Raw genomic sequence first — 20,305 nt, forward strand, 5'->3', positions numbered from 1 at the left:
ACATTCAAGAAAACTTCTTACATTCACTGCAAGTATCTGCAAAATGACTTTGTTATTTTCTTAGAAGTCTCACCTATGATTACACCAACCTCCAAACTCTTTACCTGCCAGCAACTACATCAACTCATCCCAACCCATCTGTTTCACTGTTTGCCTGTGTCCTCATCTCTGTCAGTTTCAGTGTTGTTCTTCTCACACACTTTATGTAAACTTTTGAAGGTGTTTAGTTCTGTTCTGCATCTAGAGGAATGTGGTAATAGTTCACATAGAGCTCCTAATGATGAGAGTGACTTAAATAAATACAGCCAGAACAACAATGGTAGTAACAACAGCAGAGCTGTAAAATTGATTTAACTCATCTCCATTAAGCTCTGCACAACAAAAAGAGATCTGGCATTGCTTTTTTCCAGTCTGCTCTACACTACATCTTTTAGACTTCGTTTTGCAAAACTTAGCATATAACAGCTGTGAAATATGTGCACGCAGAGAGAGAGAGACATATGTATCCCATGGCAAGAAGAGAGTCTGTGCATCATGCAAGTCCCTACAAAGTATCACACAAGTGATATGACCCAGAGGCTTTGGATGAGCTTCACAGAAGTGAGCTAAAGCCACAACGCATACTCTAAAGCTAGACAGTCAGTTACATAACAAGAAATGCCCATGTAAGTACTTATACTTCCCTAAATCTTCAGGTTTTGAGCCTGGTCATTTCTGTAGTTCAGATAGAAATCAGTTTACCTACAAAGAAGAACATATATTTTTCCTACATCTTATCTGAATTTCTACATCTTTTAAACTTTCAGTGCTGTGTGGTGCTATCTATAGAAATGTTGGTAGGACATAAAAACTGCCAAAATCTGATTAAGATTTTAAGGTTACGGTTCAGCAGCCAAATGATGCACACTATTTAAAAATCATCATCAACGCTTATGATTTTGTTGTGACTGAGATGCAAAGAATACTGTCTATCACCTGTATGGGCTCAACTGCTCAAGAATGGCAAAGCACACCAGCTAGAAGCCTATTACAAATACTACTTCTCTCACAGCTGTACAATGAGGAACTTCTCATATTAAAAATCCTCCAGTAAAATTGAGACAATGTAAAGAACAGTTACTGTCCTGATAGTCCTGGTCTATCCCAGATTTACATGTTTTTTTGTTCTCTTTTGTAATCTGTCTGGTGATTTTTAAGACTCTGTGGAGATCTGGTACATGCATAAGCCCTTCTGATTTTAGTAAGATGACAAGAATATCCTTTCAAGTACCATGCTAGATCATTAGGTAATGTGATTACTTGGGATTCAAGACCAAGCTGGCAGAAGGAGTCTCCTTCCAGTGGAGTGGGAGCAACATCAGAATCTGCAAGTTTGGATTTTGGCTATCATATGTCTTTATCCAAATTAAGCAAAAAAAAAAAAGAGAGAACCAAAAAAAGGAAAAGTAATTTCTTAAAAGAGAAGGAATTGCAATGTTATATTTGTACAGCCATGGGAACCAGCAAAAAGAAAGACAGGAGGTATTTCACCTTTGTTTCGAGGAGGCTTTTTACCTGACTTGCTTTCAAAGTCACCACAACTATAAAGACTGAACTTCTCTATTCATGCAGGAAAATAAGCATGTCCATCTATCAGTGCACCTCTAATGTCTGTCTCTCAAGGCTTGAGAAAAGCCAGCCACATCACTGTGTTCTTCACTGTTGTGACTACCTCCAACAGAGCTGGTGTAATGGACATTACATTGAGGATAACAGCTATCCACAGCTAACTGGAACAACGCTGTCTCACTCACTGTTAGTTGTCATCAACCTCTATAGACATTTCCTCTTTCCAGATGGATCTTGAAAGATAGATTGGATACAACAGGCTCTAGAATTCAAAAACACTTTTTCTAAACTATCCATTCACTCTGTTTGAGTGCTATGGGGAAAAAAAAAAAAAAAAAAAGGAAACTCAAAAGCTCGGGAAGAAAATCAAAATAAATAAAAATTTTCTTTCAGAAAATAAGGTTGCAGACAATGCAAAATCCAGTCACTACAAAACAAATTCTAAAACTTATGCTTTTAGGCATTAAAGTTTAGTTTGATAAAGGCTCTTATGTTTAACATAGCTCTTTTTTTTTTTTTTTTTTAATCACTAGAAGAAATATTTAAATTCCACTATTCTTAGTCAATAAAAACTTGGACTAGAAACATGGTGAGTCACCTAAAATTGAAGATACAAGTTAGCACTTAATTATGTTAAAACTGCAGCTATATACAGTTTGGTTTCCTGGACGACATCCAGCCTCACAGAGCAGCAGAATAAAGGGACATTTAGAAAAGCTGTGTACTCCCAGGAGGCACGAAAATCCTTGGCTGAAGTTGCACAAGCAGAAGTATAATTTATTGCTTCTGCTTTCCTTCTCCAACAGTGAATGTGCTAGCAGGCAGGTGGCACTACAGCTGGAACTTGCTACTCTGCAGAAAAACCTCCTTCTGTGAAATGCCACAAGTCAGTTCTCACTAACTAGCATGTATCATTCCTGAAACTACTCTAATTTAAACCAAAAATAGCTGAATGGTTAGACTTGTGCAAAAATAGGGTAACTTGATGCCCTTCCAAACCAAACTGAGTGGGAGTTTTACCATTCATCTCAGGAAGATCTAAGTATATTCCTCAGCTGCTAGGGCCGTCAAAGCAGTATTCCCGATTCTTTACTGAACAACATTTTCTGCTGCTTTCACTATCAGTATAATGATTTTCAGTTCTGCTCTCCTTCAGAATTACGTTTCCATTTGATGATGTTTCATTTCACTGATAAAACATCCCCTTTCTAGCCTCATGCAGTTATCACAAATGGGTATCTTGACATCTAATAAACATTAATCTTATAAAGTAATGAGTAACAGGAAATCAAATATAATATTTAGCTTAATCACTGGCATATTAATTGATGGTTAGCAGATTCACTTTAGTTAACCTTGCCTCTAAAGTCAGCCTCTGATAAGTTCCAACTTTTTAGTTTTGCTTTCTTTAACATGTCAGTGAAACTACTGAAGATGAAGGTGAAAAGATTTTCCTTTTTGTAGGGAAGAAAACGGTCAGCTTTGATAGTAATCATAAAAGAATCTGCAGCTTGCAGTACAAAGCCGATCTGGGCAGTTTACTCTTGTGAAGTCTTAAAAACTTCAGACTAATTATGGCTGGAAACAGATTAATCCCATTAAATCAGAAAATTGTTGAGATTCAGCACAGACGCTGATTGATCTAACTAGTTATTAGCACTCAGTTACAGCACTGGGCCATTCTGTTACTAAGTGCCTGTTAAATCTTTCTTAGACAGTAGACACTGGTAGTTTTTTTTTTCTGTTAATACAGATTTTTCTTTTGTTGAAGTAAAGAAGAAAATAAAAGAAACCTATAATTGCATTCAGATGAAACAGGAACACTGACTCATCCAACGATGTCACTGGCAGAAATGCTGCCTACCTTCATGGGGGGATATCACACCTTCTCTTTTTTCTATCGTATCTGTTGAAATCTCCAAATGTTTTATGAACAGCAGCAAAAATGTTTTCCCAAAAAACCCCAAACTTAATCCACTAGCACTTAATCCAGTAGCACTACTGCACCCAATTGAAACAACTGCTGCGATCAAGCAGTCTGGATTCCTTCTACAGAGGTTAAAATGATAATTAATTTACTGTTAAGAATATCAGTGGACAAATGCATGTAATATTAACAAAACCAACAGGGAAACATTAAGTAAAGATTATTACATGAGCAGCATGTGCACTATATTAACAAGCTGGAGAGAAACAATAATCTAAAAGACATCAACTGACAGGAGAGAGAAAGAGAAATCAACACAACAACAGAAGGGTGAAATGGCATGTTTTAAGAAAGCTTATCATTATTCTGGAATATAAATCACAGTTTAAACATAAGTGTGGAGACCTACAAGGATTTGAAACCCTAAATACTTTCATATATCAATGCTTGGACACGTGGTAGAGTGCCTTTTCAAAAGGCACTTAAGTTATTTGACTGACACTCCTGAAGGTCTTGTCTTGCTTTCTTGGAGCTGATACACTTGTAAATCTACAGCACTAGGAAGTGGAAAGAGTTTATATTTTTTCCAAGAAAACCCATTTGGTTTCAAATCTAATTGAATATATCAATGTTACTAAAGTTATTTGAAGTGTTACCTACATTTTCTTCTTTATCTTTTAAATAAATGTGAAAGTGTGAAGGAAAGCTGCAAAGAAATTCTGCAAGTGCTGGGAAACTGGTAAACTAGTAAGTTGGGATAGACAGCAATCTGTTAAGAAACTGCAGCACAGATAGGAGTGCTCGGTACACATGCACAAATAGGAGCCATTGGGAATAATGTCAGAACTACTGCTTCAGGTCTTAGACTATATGAAAATGAGTTGTATGGAAATTCTCAGATAGTTTGTTCAAGGAAACTTTTTCTTGCCTTGTTTCAGAAGCGCACGCACACACACAAATCTCACCCTTTAGGGCTTATCCCCCAACATGATCATATTCTTACTCCTACCGTTTTCTTTTCAGCAAGCTTTTTTGTTCCTTGTAGTGGTATAACCAAAGAGAAACATTATCTCCATTAAAGTCAACTGCAAAATTCCCATTGCCTTCACTGGGATCAGGAAATAGAAATCCAGTTTCTTTTTGTCAGTTTCAGCTGAGCATTTTCTAAAATGTTTCCAGTTAGTGCTTCCATGCTCATCCATTTCAGAATTTTTACTATGCCTTTGTTTTCATCTCACATCCTGGGTTCCAGGAAACCTCCACTGTTATGTGTATGACTATCAAGAAACATTCCAAGAAAATTGCTAAGCTAATTAAAATTCCAGTTTACAGGAAATGTAAAATGTGACGCTTTTCCTCTTCAACATTTAGAAGCATAATAATAAAATAAAATGCTTATTTGGGGACTTCTACTTAACTATAACATATCCTTACTTCCAGTGTGCTTGAGATTCAGTAGAATGACGAACAAGCTAAAGATCTTGGAAAGCTATCTTCTAAGTCTTAAACCATAAACAGTCCTTAAGTGCTGGAGGCCTGAATAAGTTCTGCTGGCTCTGCATTATGCCTATCAGCAGCAGCTTTTCTTTTAAGAAAAACAAAGCAAAACAGAAAACAAAACAAAACACACAGAAAAACTGCCTGGAGTCATCCAGTTGCACCCATCATGAGAAGCAGCACTGTTTCTCCATATTAATTCTGTTACCCCCACACTCCCCACAGCAACTTGTTAACAGTGTCCACTTCCCTTTCACCTCTTGGTACATTGCATCTTCGGTGTTCCTACTGTTGATTCTCTGAAGAAAAATATTTACTAGTGATAAAATGCTTTTCAAAAGTTTTTTTTTTTTTGGTGAATAATATGAATGAAATACTTTACTGGAGCTTTAGCATACTTCATCTTAGAAAGCACGCTCTCACTGCCTTCTTGATTACATCATTGGCCAGAAAAGAAAAGTTAACATAACCATTCAAACAGAGCCTGTTTTTATTTTGTTTTTTCCTACTCTTGTCTGTACCTCTCCGCTTGCTACTCTAATGCAGCAAAAAACTCCATTTGTTTTTGGACAAGGAGAATAGTGTGGTTACTATGAAAAACAAACATTATTTATAGTTACAATACATGCTCAATTTGGCATACAGCCATGAACTATAAGAATATAAACTTGAACATTTTGAAAAGCATATGTGATATCATATTTGTCTCAGTCTTGTTGATTCTAATAAGATTTGCCTGTGTCAGTTTTCATCAGTTTTAAAGGAAAAGAATCTACAAAATTATATTCTAGAAAATTGTGAAAGTTCTGGAAAAGAAACAGCAACAAATAAAAATTATACATACCTGGCTGCAATATGTTTTAGCATCAGTCTATCAAAATTAGGGAAAAGCTAGCATCAAAGGTATTTTTTTCCTTTGAATAAAGCTACTGAAAAGATCTTTTAAATAAAAATGGTATATGGTTTAGAAAACAGAATTCCTAGACCACCTGAATGAAAAGGGAGAACAAAGTTAAATACAGATAAAAGGAGGTAGATTCATTAACATGTGGTATTTCTTGACATTAGATAAGATGGAAGAATCATATTTTAGGAGGATTTAAAGCTGACTCCAGTAGCATGAATAACAAAAACAAGCAAGGTTACAGTAGCAAGACAAAAATGTATACAAGACATTAATCCTCAGATAGCACAAGGCAAAGAGTAAGTGTCAGGCTGTAGAACAAAGTTATACCTACAAACACAAATGATGGATCTGTTAATCTTTTTATGATTCACACTTGACTTAAAGCAGAAGTGACATTAAAAATGAACAAAACACACAGGTATCCGCATGGGTAGAAGGAGTGAGCTACAGTTATACCTCACGGCATGGCAGCAGCATCAAGAGCATCGTCTTTACTATCCAGCGCTGCAGACAGCCTGAAAAGCATGGGTCCATGACAGCAGAGGACTGGAAGACAGAAGAAGCAAGCAGGTCCTAACCAGAGGAGGGCCACGGCCTGACACACCACCACAAACAAGACTGGGGCTCAAGCACTCCAAGTTTCTGACTAACCCACGCTTTTAGCAGCACAAGGTCCAGACCCATGGCACCACACTTGCTGACAAAGGTGGTGAGCAGAATCCAGGAGACCCTCATCCTGCACAGGCACAACCCACACACAGGGAGTCTGAGGGACCACAGAGAGCTTGACTGAAGAGGAGAAACAGCTGCTATTGTGTCTGGCGCAAAAGAGAAAAATGAACAGTGCTACTTCAACTTTGAATTGAATTCAAGATAGAGAGAGGATGACTCTTCAATCTACTGGACAGATACTGCCTAAAATGCTTAGAAGAGGAGTTAGGGAAAGAAATACATCAGTGCCAAACCCAGACAAACCACTTCTCCGTAAATAACAGCTCCACTTTCAAAGCCAAGTTTCTAAAGTAATCCAGAAAGTCTTGAGTCTACAAGCACACTCGGTAAGAAAAATGAAAAACAAAACCTCCTGTAGATGCTTTTCCTATAGTTCAGTATATCATTTTTTACCGAATGAGGTTCAGAACAGAGGCTATTATAAACATACACCCAATTAAAAGAATGCTGTAATGTATGAATATAATTGGGCCAAACTAAAGCAACATAAATGGCCTTGGAGCAATACTTTTTAATGCTGTATTTTGTAATCTTACAAAATAAGACATATATTCATGTCTATTTCCTTTCTGCAGCCATCCATTTTACAAAGTCTGAAATTTGGGGATACAGTAAGAATGAATATTATTTCAAAGATTTGCTGCAATTTTTCTAAGTTTCTAACAGAAGTAGATGAAAGCTGTATAATTACTGAAATATCAATCTTTGAAAAATCAAAGGAAGTTTCCTAATGAGCTCTAGAGTTAATCCTTCTGTATATTCAGCAGCAACTAACTTCCTGCTAAAATTTTCCTTTATTTTGCATCTTTTATTTTCTCCAGAGATACCTTGATACTATTTTACTCATAAGCCCCCCCTGGGAGTTGCTCTGTTTTCTTCTGTTGTTCTTTGTTTCTTTCTTTCTTTCTTTCTTTTTTTTTTTTAAGTTCAGAACTCCAAATATAATCAATTGATGTCTAAAGAATCTAAAGTAATTTGCTGAAGATAAATTTTAAAAACAGAGGTTTATAGAATTAGTCATTATGCACCTAAAAATAAGCCCACTATCTTTTCTTTGTGCCATACTTGCCAGAACGACATAAAGGTTTGCCTTCCTTTTCTCCTGGATGCGCACGTGGGTAAATGGGAGAAAACAGAGGACTGCAAATTACACAACAAAGATGATGCTGAATGCTCAAAGAAAACTTAGTGACAAACCAAGCACTCTGAAGGTGTTTTTCTCCCATGCAACTAATAGCATTGATGGGTATGCAAATTATTGTTTTTCAGTACCTTGCTTTTTACTGCAGAAGCTGATGTATTTCCTCTAACCAAAAGGAAGTACAAGCTCAAAGTCATAAAGCCCATTCTATTTGCCCAAACATGAGAATGTCAACAGTATTACCAGTGTAAGTACTTATTCTAATGAAAAGCACATTTTGGTACGATGCTTCCATAGTGCTGTATGCCTTACAACAGAGTGAAAGCATACACAGATCACTTATGGGACAGAAGTTCTGTCACAAGTCTCACAGTGCTACTCATTGAAATAATAGTTTCAGTCGGGGTATCAGAAACATAATACAGCTGTAGTCCTTAGCTACAGTGATGGTAATAAAGGACTACTATCTTCATTACAGGCCTCTGCGGTGTCAGATTTGAAAGGAGAAGTGTTGTCCAGATAGAAAGAAAATGCTTAAGAAGAAGCAGAAGCCTCTTCTGCTGTTCGGTGTTAAAAATGCCAGATGCAGTTATGTTTCCCTTTGCTGTTTTAGACAGTGGCTTAGTATCAAATTCTGTGTGAAACTGTATGAAGTCTAACTTTTCTGCTTTCTTCTTTGTCTTCTCATTAAAATGAAGGTAAAAATCAGACTGTTGGTTTTGCTAGTTTTTCAGTTTCAAGTTTTTTGCTTTTAGGACAGCATAGCTCTCAAGGATCATCTGTCCTGTAGGGATCATTCTCATTTACCGAGAGAGAAAAAAAAAAAAAAGAAAAAGAACAAAGATAGAAAGAAAAAAGATCTTGCAATGTTTTCTCTAAATATCATGTACTAGAGAGATTTCCTTGCACCTCCAAACGCTTCTCACCAAGACTCTTTTATTGACTGATTCTTGTCTTGCAGTAAATACTTTATGACCTTTCATCTCTCTTAATTCCAGCAAAGAAAGGAATGAAATGCTATGCTCTCAAGGAACTTCAGCAAGTGATGTTTCAGAAAGAAAGAGCAGTTACATACTGTCACTGTGCTGTACTTGAGGTAAGAAGTCTGAATTCACAGCTGGGCCCATCCTTAACTTAACTTACCTTTTTCACTACCTACGCCTACAGCATGCGTCTTGTGGCTTACAAGCTGAATGTGTTAGAAAAATCCTCTAATGATACAGCATTTACCTAGCATCTATGGATTCCTCAACAGAGCAAATTCCTAGGCAAATCATACTTTCATACTTAACTCTTTGACAGGATTCAGGTGAGAAAGCACAAAACAAGGAACTGAGTTCCTGACGAAGTAAGGATGTACAGGGTGGGAACACATGACTTTGTTCTTTCTACACCTTTATTGGTTTGATATGAAATTTTCTTTACTTTCACCTGTTGCTAATTATTCCTTTTCTAGATTGTGTTCAATAAGGCTGTCAATATAATAAGCATTAAAGTTCAACATAGCCAGCAAGAGCAAGAAGACATCTGTTAGAACCGGAAATCTAATTCACAGCTGTCTCTCAGCCTTGTACAGGAGGTGAGCTTATGGATGGGACAGACTCAGGGAAGTGCATATACATGAGCAGCTCTAGTTCTAGAGAACTACCCTTGGGGAGCTACTAATTGTCCTCTGAGTTTATTGGCTGAACTGTCCTTCTGTAGGATTTTACATATAAAGGATATTTCATCTAAAAAATAGATAAATAAAAATCATTTTGGAGTTCTACAAACACCATTGCAGAGCTACAGCTTTTTCTGGTATCTTAACTTTCAGCTGCCCTTCTTTGATAATTATCACTTGAAAGCATTCCAAAGAACAATAAGAAGAAATCTTTTTATTTATTTATTTTTACTCTCATTTCAAGTAAGTAACGATGACAAACAACATGGAGGTCAAAGACATGGTTGTGCTGCCAAACTGAAACCATTTGGGTAAGGTATGGGTCAGGATGACATTGTTTATGAAAACAGCCCAACAGAAGGGTGTATGTCCTAGAAACCAGATAAGCATTGCCTAATTAGCCATACTGTTTATGAAAGCTCAGTGGATTCTTCTAAAGTAGTGTCCTTCAGATGAATATAGCTCACTCTGACATGAAAATTATACCCCTAGAGACCCTTACTTTCAAATGTAATGTAGTAATGTAGAGCAAATGTAGTAATATCAAAAGTTTCTTAACTGTGAGTAAATCACTAACCAATCACCTGAGAGAGGGCAGATATCTGGGTGGATCCTAACCATAACTAACATCGTGAAAATAGTACAAAAATGAAACTTAAGAAGGAAGTGTACTAGCTTAGTGTAATTCCCACCTTAGCATCCAACTTTGGGCAAATATGAAAAAAACAAAAATCTGTATGTAAAATTGGTATATTGCATACTGGGTATGCAACCCCATATGTAGTAAGTACTACAGTAGAACTTTATGCTGGTTAAGTTTGAACCATCTTATTCACTGGAAAAACAACACACCTAATGTGTTTATAATTCTCTCCATGGAAGAGACAAAAGAGCTTAAATGACTTTAGAATCATAGAATAACTCAAGTTGGAAAAGACCTTAAAGATCATGAAGTCCAACCATGAACTTTTTTCAAGGGCACAACAGACCTATGAAATAGATTCTCTATTTCGTTCCTTAACAAACATTATGTAGTCTAAATAATTAACTGCATTTTCCACTGAAGTTTTGCACATTTTTATATTTTTAGAAATGTATGAGTTTTATGTTGGTATACTAAGACCTTCAGTTCAATGTTCTATCCTATCCACAACACAACCTCTTACCTGAATAACAACAAAACAAACAAGATTGACATCATTAAAGCCATACTAACATTATTTCTAGTACAAATTTGTATTTTTGTTAAAATGAAAATGAATTAATCCAATGTGCATTTCCTGGTAGGGATTGTTGCACCTCCAACACACACTGGAACATCTATCTTTGGCATTTGATTCTTGACAAATTATCTGTGCCAAAGTGTCCTGTTCTAAAAATTAAGAGAAATCACATTTCTTTCCTTCAGAAGTACGATCACTGAAGGACAACAGCATCCTGCTGTGGAACATTGATTGCATCAGCAGTTCTTCTGCTTTCCAGCACACAAAGAACAAAGAATGCAACCAAATCAATCTGATTGCAAGGAGATGCAACTGTTTGAGTAAATATCATGCTAACTGCAGTATTATTAAAAATTACCATGCACCACCTTTGTTAAACGTTGGCATGCTTAGAGAAGATAGAAAAGAAATGCTGCAGATATTACTGAGAGCTGACAAATATCTCTGGTGTTAAATTAACTAAATGGAAAATATATTTTTCTTTTGAATACCCTGGAAAAAAATCTACTGCAATTTAACACTGAAGGTTAAATGGTCAAAGTTATAATTTTAGCAGCTTATTGGTCTGAAGGCACATAATGATTTTCTGAGGAGATGAATGATTAAAAACAGAAAGTTAGATACTTCAACACAAATATTTAATCTGAAATTTCACAGTCTAATTTCAGGCAATGTTGCATCTCTATGATTTTAGATATGACCTGCAAAGGTTATATTGTTCTTTCTGAAACACAGTGAAGAATTGCTTTCATTAGATGATTCTTACTTAATCATTTGCAAGGTCATACATATTCTAGTGCATGCCTAGAAGGATGTAGTCCAGCCTGAGGACTGACACTAAGGTCACAAAGAAAAACATTTTGTACAATTCTTAGGTCAAAGTAATTAAAATAAGAGACAAAATAATCAAAGCTACCAGAAGCAAGCCTGAAGCAGCAGATGGACAGCACATTGTTCTTCACCAGTGTGTCACATTCACCACAATAAGTCCAGAGGTTGGACAGGGCAGTGTTTTATAAGCCCATCTTTAAGCTTCACCCTCAGATGTACTCAAATAGTAAACTCAAAACAAAGTCACTAAACATTGTGACACAACTGATTATTAATTAAGTACTTTCCATGCTCTTTAACACTCTTCTCCTGTGTTGGAAAAAGGAAGCAATTTCATCTCTTTGAACATCATGTCCTATACTAGTCCTCAAGAGCAGCAGAATACAAGTCAAAAAAGGAAAATGCCTCCAGCCAAACTCCACAGCTCCCCTCAAACTACATCAAGCTGCATGCAAGAGGACTAAAACATTTCTTGCTCCTTTCACACTTTCACAGCACTTTAACACCTACACAGTCAGCTAGGCAAACACTGCCTTCTGACTCTCTGTTGGTTTGTTTCATTTCAAAACAGCTCAACATCATGAGACAGCTAATATGCAGCAAACCAATGGGACGGGGTTGAGGGTGTGGGGGGCGGGGGAGGGGGAAAAAGGCAGCATTGGTTCTGACGGCTTCTGACACTTAAGTACCTGTCCTGAGTTCAGCTGAGACAGTGTCAATAGCACAGTGATGTTCTGACAATGGGCATGCATGCCCCGGACTGGGCCACTTGGTGGAAGGGATGCCATCACTATGGCATGGTAGCAGGGGGCAGGGCAGAGCCAGGACAGCTGGACTAAATAAAGTAAGGGGTTATTCCATATTGCTTGCCACCACGGGAAAGGCTGTAAAGCTGTGGGGAGCAGGAAGGGGACCATCCAGGCATCAGTCAATGGGCTTGTGTTGCTAGCAGGGCATTGGACAGCAGATCGTTGTTAGCTGGGCACTGGTCAGTGGGTGGGGAGTAGTTGTACTGTTTGTTTAATATTTATTTTTATATATGTATACATTATATTTTTATAATATTAAATATTTTATAATATTATAAAATATATTTTAGTGCGTAGTATAGTTTGTATACATAATATATAGCATATTATTATACAGTACACATATAATAGTATATCATGCAGTGTACACATAGTTATTATTGCATTTTCTCTCATAACCTTTTCTGTTTTAGTAAACAGTTTCTATCTCATTTCACAAGTGCTATTTTGCTTCCAGTTCTCTCCCTCATCCCACAAAGAGGGGTGAGTTGGCAAATGACTGTGTGGTGCTTAGCTAGCTGTTGGGTTAAACTACAACATTAAACTAGGGTTTAGTTGTGTGGGTTTTTTTTTTTTTTCTCAATAACTCTCATGTTTGTAAATAAATAAATAAAATAAATAAAAATAATCAGCTATTTTAAAGTCAATAATTAGACACTGACTTAAGTCTTACTAAAAAAAAAGAAAAAAAAAAAACCCGAAACATTAAAGGATTAGAAAAACCTGGATAATTTATCACCAGTTACTCAGTCAGTACCTGTTCCCAAATACAGATCTGCATGGCTCAAGCTGTCTTACGAGAGAATGAGATCACTGAGCCCCAACTTGAACTGGTTATTATACTTAAGCCACAAGCTTTTAAGACAATTAATTAAAAATCTTTATCCATTTGCTTCACTGCACAATAGTCAGAAGACTGGCACTTTCAAAGAGTTTGCCTCACAGCTCTGTTGCTCTGTCACTGATCCTAAGGAAGAAACAATCAGAGATACAAAGATGAAAGAAACCACAACTTCCTCTGCTGGAGTGATAGGATGCAAACGTCTACTTTTTCTACAAATTAAAAACATGGAAACACCCATTCTGAAATGGGCATATAGTTGTACCTTGGGCTATAATAACTAAGTTTTTCTTTAATTAGCAGGACTGACACACTCCTCATGATAACAGCAGTTCACAGTGCTGTCACCTACCTGATTACAGCTGCTAAGACATACTTCTATGACCTAAGACAAATTACGCTCAATGCAGACAAACACTTCCCACAAAAATGTGTTTGAAACATCAAGCAAGTAAGATGAATCAGACAGGAACACATTTTATTTACATGCCAACTCTTGTTTCTCAGAGGACATAGCAACATAAGATACTTAGAATTCCAATACATAAGTGCCAGCAACCACACACTGCCTTTACAGTTACTTCGTTAATGCAGAACAGCTGGCACGAGAAGTGGCAGCTGCCATTTTGGAATTTCTCTGGCAAAATTAAATTGATTTTTGTGAAGGAGTCTTTCATTAACTCCATCAGATTTAACGACACACAGTCTACCAACAGTCATAAAATTATCCAACTTAAAACACTCTGAGATTTTATAAACATGAAGGAGTTTGAGTGCAGAAAATTATAACTATTTTCTTTATAATCCACTTTCTCTCCACTCGCAGAGGGTGTCCTCCCTCTCAGAGTTTAGTTGCCTCTGTGGCAGTTTTTAAGCAGACAAGTAGTGTTCTGCTGGTCTAGGCTCCTGAAAAGGAGCTGTGAGAAAGCCAAATTACTGACAGAGGCAAGATAAATGACAAAAATAGGATGACAATCATGTTTGCTGGTCTAGTTGGAGTCAGCAAGGATTGTCCATCCACCAGCACTGGTGGCACTGTGGGAGCTGGCAATGCAGCAGCTGGCAGGACGATTGCTGGGTTCTGAGGAGGATGACCCTTCACCACTTCATCTAACTCATGGCATCCAGGCCAGAGGAACGCTCCTCAGGAGTCTCACTGAGGTGAAGAGTACCTCAACCGTTAGTCTATCAGAGCACTAATGCCCAGCTAGCTTCTGCTGCACCAGCAAGTAATAAAGGCTTTGCACTTTCAAGTACTGTGCAACCTGCTTACAGTGTTTCTACACCTTCTGACAATGCCAAAATAATCTTACCCAACAGAGGGATCTTCAGCACTTCAGGTAAGGAAACTAAAGCACACTTGCAGTGACAACCCCTGAATTGCAAAAACTCTGGAAATGATAGCTTTTAGTATGCTAATCTTCTGCAAAATCCTGGTCTTTGTCAGCGTACATTCATTTGTTCAGCCCACACAACTCTAAATTCCTAGGGTTTTAAACCCTTTTTGCTTTGTACTCCAAAATTGCAGAGGACTGGAAATATTATTACTGCAACCTGTCCAGTAAGACAAAACAAATGCTACGTGACTAGATTTAAATTTACTTGAGCTTACGACTATTAAAAATAACCTCTAACATGACGACCCTCTACTTTATTATGCCATCAAAACAAAATAAACACCTATGAACAATCTAATGCACTCCAAAGATTAGGATATAATCTTGCAGTCCTGGCATAGCCATAATACTTGGTAATATAAATCCCATTCGGTTTCCATTAAGTGAATTGTTGGTTTATACTGCCAGGTGATCATGGTCAGAGACTACATTAGCATTAACAGTAATAAAATTTTCTGTCCTACAGTTCATTACATATTTAATCATTGTGTCATTTCTTTTCAATGCATTACAACATATTTTGTTGTATCAAAGACAGTCTTTGCTGCATACTTTTAGTATTTTCACCTTGTTAACCTGCCTTGCAAGTCCAATTTACTTTTAAATACTTACTGTATTAATGGAAAAATGAGTCTTTTTAAAATAACAATAACAAAGAAGCCAAACAGCTGTTTAGTTATAACAGATGTTACTGCCAGACAACCATCTCTCTCACAAAATACACACAGAGAAAGACAATCCGAGGTGATTCTAAATTGCCTTTCATATGCACTGGTACCAGTAAGACCAGTTGCACATCTTTTCAGACATTCATCCCAATTTCCTAGTGTTGCAACACCTGCTTTCAATGCACAATTCCTTACAAGAATACTTACGTCTATATCCAAGGCTCTTCCTAATGACTTGGCTTGATTTGCACATTTATAATCATAAACAATCATTTTTGCTTCATCCTCCAGGCTCCTGAAATCAGTGAAAGTCCTTTGGCTTCCACTAGTTCTGTATCAAATCCCTGACAAGGCTGTAGCCTCAGGTCAGTGACACTATCCATCCCAGCTCCCACCCTTTCCAGGTAGCTGATAATCTGACACACTAGAGATACTTTTTATCTTCACTGCACCTTCCCAGCAGTCAGAGATAATCTCTTTTGCTGGCATCAAAAGACAGGCTCACACACTTCATCATGCATTTCATAAAGAAGCACACTGCAGAGACACCAGCTTAGTGCCAGGCCACTCCAAATCCACCTGATGCGCACTGGCAGCATGATTCTGTGCAACACAGCTGAACACCTGCCAAGCAGTGAATGTTAAAGTCCCATCACCTGTGGAGCTGCTCACTCCTGCTCCTCTGCTGGACAAGTACAATATGGTGCTGGCAAATCCCTGTCCTCCTGCTTTGGCACTGCTCTCCAGTGTGAACTCTCAGCATGGCCAGCATCCATCCAAACCAAACAGCTCATCTTAAACTTCTATAGCAACATGTGACCACATTCATCTTCATCTGAATATAAGTACTTTCCAGAAGTACTTTGTTCTCTTTTTCCCTCACTAAAAAGCGTAACAAGCATCACTTAGTACTGCAGTATCTTAGATGGAAGAGTTACTCTCAGATATAACTGTGCTCAGCAGTGCACACACACGCACTGACAGCCCTGACCCAGAAGCTTAGTCTGAGAAGCAGCTCATTTTCTACCAATAGCTTCAGCTTTCCACTGACGCACCTCAATACGGAGAGCTGCTCTTGTGGAAACTCAAGAGGAAAGCTGCCAATGGATTGTATTTAAACTAAAATAAACCTTGTGTGTTTCAGAGAAAAACACCTGCAAGAAGATTCATGTTCTAATTTCTAACTGAGAAATACTCTTGATCGTCCCTACAGTCAGAACCTACAAGCTCTGGAGTACCGTAACCATTACTGTTTTTGGAAGCATGAATGTATGTGATGGAATACACCACCTCCTTCAGGGTTAGATAATTAAGGAAGTCATGCATCTCAACCTTCAGACCAAACTCGATGCTATCAAGCACTGCATCTGAGAACACTGTGATCCCAGAATATGTACAAACCTCACTGACAACAATGGATGAAGAAGGGAACAAGCTTTTCTAAAAACAAGTCATCATGCTCTCCTCCTCACTCAGTTTCCCAAACATAACTGTTTAAAACACACTACAAATGATACAGTGTAGGGTATTTTTGTGAAAAGATTTAAATTATTATAGATTAAAGAGGATTGAAATAGGTATCAGGATTTCAAACATGATCGAAGCTTTACAGAAATACTGCTGCCAGGATGTAAGAGGCCCCATGTTTTGGACCAAAATAGGTAAGTGCCTTGTCACTTGCAATGAATTTGGAAGGCCTCCCCTCTAATACTTCATTACTTTCTTTTGACTAAATAACCTTTCTACAAAGCCATTTAAAATAAACAGGACACCTAGAAGAAGAGGCAAGCGAGCAGACAGAATCACCAGTGTGGCTCTTGCACTGCACACATCTCAAAGACTGACTGGTAGGTGTTACATTGAGGTGATTCTCACAAATACATGTGGTAGAAATCACTCCAGTGCAGCAGCGCCTTCTTCCTGGAGCACTGATTTCCTACAGGCAGGAAGACACACAGGCAGAGCTGTGCTCTCTTGCAGCCCACCAGGAAAGGAAGCTGCCTTTCAAAAGTCTGAATCAATGTAATAATATCTCAGCAATATTCCAGTGGTGTAATGATGAGAACCTTCCCTTCAAAGAGCACTGGTTTTTAGCTTGAGCCTTGATGAAAATTAAGGCTCCCTGTAATTGCTCTTAAACTTTGTTACATGTTCAGATATTGAATGTTTCCATTGGGTTTATGGGCTCATGTATACTTCTGAACTGTACTCAATAGAACAGGATCAGGGATCCTCTATGAACAGTCTTTATACAATACCTTCTGAACTGATAATAAACAAGCCAATAGTAAATAATCTGGTAAATTGGGAAAAAACCATATATACATAAAGCTATGGGACATATGGGTAGCAAAGTTCCATCTGGTGAGTTGTACATACTTTCCACATATACATTAACTACATGGGGAATATACAGGAAGCCACACTTAACTGTTACAGCAGTTTCCCTAGGCACAGGATGGCCACTGCAATGATGTCTCTGCAATACTAGTTACCAAGTACCAGTTACACTGAACAGCTGTAGCAAGTACTGTAGCTGATTTTGAGCTTTACAAGGTAGAAAACAACGCCAACAAAAATATATATATATGAATGTGCTGAAACAACCAGTAGGAGCACAAGAAAATAAAGAACATATCAAATATACTAAAAGCACCTTCTGATGTTCCCTTTCTTTCTTTAATTTTTTTAAACACCTCCGACGCCAACCATCTCTAATTCATCAGTAATACAACTTACAGACTTGGATTTATGTAATTGAATCTTAATTTCTCAATAGAAGGGATGATTTAATACCTACAGTCTGAGTACAGCCAGCATACTGCCAAACAGAGTTAGCAGTGAACTGACTATCATGATACAAACTCCTCACTGCAGCCTGATAGCCAGATTAGGAAACTAATGGAACAAGTAGTAAAGCATAAATCCCCATTTATGGGTGTATTTTCAAATGCATTAAGTTACTAGAGCAAGAAATCATATTTTCAAGTGATAACAAACTGATTTCTGCTTCAGTATGACTGTATTTTCTAAGGACTGCTTTTTTTTAAGTGGTATAGTAAACAACACTTCTTTTGAAGCAAGCCATTCTGACTAGTTTCATGTGTTGCTTAGAATGGGTAGAAGAAAAAATGAACTACTTCATTTAAAACTGTAATAATACAAAAGCCAGAGATTGCATCTTTGATACTAGTATTGCAATGATGATATAAAAACATGTCCATAAATAGCTCTTATCTGAAAGTGTTTGGAAAGGCTGCAAGAATTTCCTTGCCACCACCCTTGCTGAGCAGAAGACAGATCATTCCCTGCAAAATTTTTTGTGGATTACAGACAAATGGAAAAAAAAAAAGCATTTTGTCCTTGAAAGCTGATAAGTAGCCCTTGATAAGTATTCCTATCTCTTCAGCCTTTTGCTGCAGGAGAAATAGTATCATGAGACTTTGCAGCTACATATGCGCTCTTCCACTTCATTCTGAAGTGGAATATGACCTTAAATAAATAAATAAATAAATGGAAAGTCTTCCTACTCTAGTTAGATGACCCTGAAAACATTTAAAGCAGTCAGAAGATCTTCTACAGAATAAGGAGATCTGCTTGTTCTTGTTTTTCTATTCTATTTTGCCTTTTGCACTCCATTCTCCCAAGCTAGGCCTGCTATTTTTGGACTACAGAAACACCCTTCTACTGGTTTGAAAATCTTTTGTTAAGGATGATGACTATATCCTCTGGCTAACTGTATCATTTATTCGTATCTTTCACAATTACAAGGCTAACTGCACAAATCCAAACGTACTCAAGAATATATTCTTCCTTGTACTGCCAAAATTCTTAATAAATCCCCCAAACAGCATTGTCCCAAATGACAGAAAAATACTCATTAGGTAGGAGTTGGAACAAAGGGAGTTTCATACAATCATGGAGAAGAAATTCTTTACTGTGAGAGTGACAGCACTCTGGCTGCCCAGAGAGACTGCGGAGTCTCCTACAGAGATATTCAAAACCCATATGGATGTTTTCCTATGCAGCCTACTATAAGGAAAGTTCTTTAGCAGGGGGCTGTACTTGATGATCTCCAGAGGTTTCTTACAACCCCTGTGATTATGTGATTTCACCTTCACATGCTGATGGATTTCTTTGTTTTGGTTTGGTTTTGTTAAATCAGGGGGAAAAAAAAAAACATAGCAGAGGATGATAGGGGAAAAAAATGCTGACTAAACAACTTAGTCCAAAGCAACTTCACTGCCAGGTGTTAGAGAGAGGTACAAACAGAACTAAAAATGGTGCCAGAAATGCAGTCTCTGGGAAGGCAGAAAATCCAGCTCTGTTTTCAGTTCTGCTGCTGTAAATCCACACTAACCCTGGGCATGTGATGTGAGCCATTATGGACATACAACAGTGCAATGTGGGCAAACATGGCACATGTCATCCTGATACACAGGGTATGTTACAGCCATGTATGCATTCAGAAGGCAAGCTTTTGTGGGCTTTTTTTTTATGCAAAGAAAAACAGCAACTACACTCTATGTAACCTAGGAAAACACAAATCTCAAGTAAGAGGTAACTTTACTAAAAGTGTAAAGCATATTTGTCAGACTTTTCAGGGATGAATGCTATGCACAGTAACACAAATTCTTGAGAATCAGAAAAACTCTATTTTAACTGCTCCAATTAACTACCATGCATATAGGTATTTCAGTAACAAGTATAAGGGACTGCAAAAAGTAATCTGCTTACACAGTTCATGATTTATCTACAAAAGCAATGTATCATAAGCGTTCTTGATCACGAATCTCACAGATATTATAAACACCAACCTATATTGAGTAAGCACTAATAAGAAATTAGGATTCCATTATGAAGTTCACATACGATAGGCAGCAATAACAATGCTGGCAATAAACAAGCAGATATTTACACATGTAATATAATCTTCCCTGCAAATGAGACATAAAAACAGAAGTAATAAAAAACAAGAGTGCCTGACTTGTAGTACACAGTGACACTTCAGTGTTTTCACCACCTTTTCCTCTCAAACTCTGCAGGCATGTTACTCTGGAG

At 37.5% G+C, this 20,305-nt stretch overlaps 1 protein-coding gene across 2 annotated transcripts in view; it reads right to left on the reverse strand.

The window, feature by feature from the left end:
- Positions 1–20,305, reverse strand: part of KCNN2 (potassium calcium-activated channel subfamily N member 2) — a 70,260-nt gene that overhangs the window by 24,704 nt on the left and 25,251 nt on the right. The window lies entirely within an intron of this gene.

This window comes from Phasianus colchicus, chromosome Z, assembly GCF_987193195.1.
Source record: "Phasianus colchicus chromosome Z, bPhaCol1.hap1.1, whole genome shotgun sequence".
NCBI classification, from domain to species: domain Eukaryota; kingdom Metazoa; phylum Chordata; class Aves; order Galliformes; family Phasianidae; genus Phasianus; species Phasianus colchicus.